Source organism: Populus euphratica, unplaced genomic scaffold (assembly GCF_000495115.2).
Source record: "Populus euphratica unplaced genomic scaffold, PopEup_1.0 scaffold1049.1, whole genome shotgun sequence".
Taxonomy (NCBI): domain Eukaryota; kingdom Viridiplantae; phylum Streptophyta; class Magnoliopsida; order Malpighiales; family Salicaceae; genus Populus; species Populus euphratica.
Window position 1 is genome coordinate 8723 of NW_011500906.1, and position 3129 is coordinate 11851.

A 3129-nucleotide genomic window follows, 5' to 3' on the forward strand; every position below is an offset into this window, starting at 1 on the left:
ACTTAAAATCTTCATGGTATAAATCTAAATTATATCAAATCAATATTTTATTATTGACATATAACATATTACTTAATTAATAATTTCAATATTCAATATTTATGTTATCATCAAAACATCTTGAAAAACTTCATTAAATCATTATCGTAGCCATAAGACTAAGAGATTATAATATGACCGTTTTTTTATTTGGATTTTGTTATTGTTATGCTAGAATTTGTAATCACGGATATACATTAACATTATTATACACTTATGCATACTCAAAATTCTTCATTAACATATTGGCACTGTTTAATTTACTAATAAAATATCGTTTACATGGGTATTTAGACATAACCTAATAATTCTATATTATATAGCTTTCTTTAATAAATCAAGATCTAGTCCCACTCACTTAATTATTTTATTAGGTAGCCAAAATCCAATACATCTCCTTTTTAACAAAAATAAAATATCTCATCTCCCTTTCAACATACATAAACACTAATTTCTTAATTAGTATACTTGGTTTATTCCATTATGATAGAATATCTAGTTAATTTTGATTTATTATTATTATTATTGTGATTTTGATGATATATAATTTTATAATTTTACCTTAACTTAATAACACGTAGGATTTAACCAGTGAGGATACAATAATTATCTTATGATAAAATAAAATTTGATTTCTATAATAACCTCATGCCAATCAGCTCACACGAGCTTTCCAATAAGATTGGATATGAGTGAACAACCATTATTAGTGGCATCAACTACATTAAACATTAGTCATTTATGCCTCTTGAATCACAACCATGCCGCATGTTTTTTTATTGATAAACCAATTGTCATCTTTTAATTGAACAAATACTAATCATATATTGTATGTTAATTTTGAATGTCAACTATTGTATCATTTTCAAATTCAAGTAAAGATGCTTTATTTATATTCTATTTTTACTCGTTTGATAAATATACTTGTTTCTTATGAAAATAATTTATTGGTCAATTATACTAACATTGATGTAAAATGTATCTTAATATACAAATATTAATAAGTGTATTACTTTCTCTTGAAAAATATACAAAGAAAGAAAAATTAAATATTTTACTTGATTGCCCTTGTTATACTATGATCATTTTAGAGGTCAATGATATGTTTTGTTCCTCTTCAATTTGAAAGTTTCTTAATAAAATTGAATTATAATAAATTCCATATTTACTAGATGAGGAAAAAAAACAAAAAAGAATAATAATTGCAAGACAATAGTATGTAAACTAAAAGGTGTATATCAAATGGTTGTTGTAGAATTTCAGAATAGAAGAAGAATAATTATGCTAATAAAAATAATAATTTTTTTTTGTAAATAAAGGTAAAGTATAAAACTTGTTATAAAAAACTTATATTAAAGTTTGTATTATGAGATATATAATAAAATGAGAGTGCTTCTATATTTATATATAATATTAAATTTTAATCATAAATTAAATTTTCCTATTTAAAATTAACAGCACAATAAAAAAGGAGCGCATATATTGTGTATAACCTCATAAAACACTATTTTTTAATAGTGCTTTGTTTAAAAAAAAATTTATGTTTTTTTTTAATTTTAATTTTATTTTTCAACATTTAATTTATTAGGGATTAAACTTTATGATTTGTTTTGATTTCTTTACATGGAGCTATCCTAATTTCATGACCTTAGTTGCGAGTTAAGTGAGATAACACATTTGACTCGTACTTTTTGTTAATTGATTTTTTTTCAATCTTATCCTTTAATTTTTTTTCTTGATTATGAATTAGTCTTTATTATTTATTTTGATTTGCTTTCTATAAGGTTATTTTGATCTTATGACCCAAGTCACAGATTTGACGTGTTACCCCTGGTTGACCTAGGTAATTTTTAAATTAATTTTTTTAAATTTTTTTCCTTTAATAGTATGTTGAATGAGAATTGTACTCTATAATTTGTTTCAATTTGCTTTCTATGGAGTTATTACAACCTAATGACTTAGGTTGCAAATATGATAGGTTAACTTAGGTTGACATGAATTATTTTTTTGTTTGTTTTTTATGAGGTTATCTTAATCTCCTAACCTGAGTCATAGTTTGGTTGGTTAACCCGAGTTTATTCAGGTTTTTTTATTATTTTTTTTAATTTCATCATTTAATATTGGGTTGATTAAGAATTAAATTTTATAATTTATTTAAATTTTCTTTCTATAGGGCTATACTAGTCTCATGACTTAGATCACGAGTTTGATAGATTAACCTAGATTGACTCAAGTTGTTTTTAGTTTTTTTTTTTTAATTTTATCCATTGATATTAATTTAAATTCAAGCTTCATAATTTGTTTAGATTTGTCATTTATAAAAAAGGGAAATTGTGTATAAAGAGAGGGAAATCGCGTTTAGAGAGAGAGAGATAGAGTTTTTAATTTGTCATTTATGAGTGTTTATGATATATTATATATACGAATAGTTTAATCATTTAATCCAATTTGAAAATTTGTGTTGGCTTAGAATGTAAATTGTAATATTCAAAAGAATAGAGATAAAGTAAAAAAATAACTAAACTATGAAATAATCAAGGTAATTTTTCCTAGGAAAAATAAAATTGAGAATTACATGAATGAAAGAATGAAATAAGATGTCTATGTAATCAAGAGATTAAAAGAAAACAAAGTGAATGTTAGAGTTGACTTGATTATGGACAATTTCTCTAGATTTTTGAAGGCATTGTAATAATAGTGTGTTCATGCAACATATTTTTACTATATAAAAAAAATAAAAAGCCTTAATATTTAAATTATACACCTAATCACATATTAATGAAGATTGAAATAGTAAAATGATTTCCCTTCTCAAACAAAATCATTTAGATAGTTATCAACGAAAAAACAATCTTTTCAATTGGATTCATTTATCATTATTATATTGATCGATAACAAATCATTCCTTTCACATTTTATATGCACAATGAAATGATTTACATAACCCATGACTTATATAACCTTGAAAGTAAAAAACAATTGTGTTACAAGGAGTCTCGAGTCTTTTAATGCTTTGGTGGCATAGTAAAATGATTAAATTTTCTTTAAAAGAAGAAAAATCAAAACTAAAATGTAGGATATATACATATA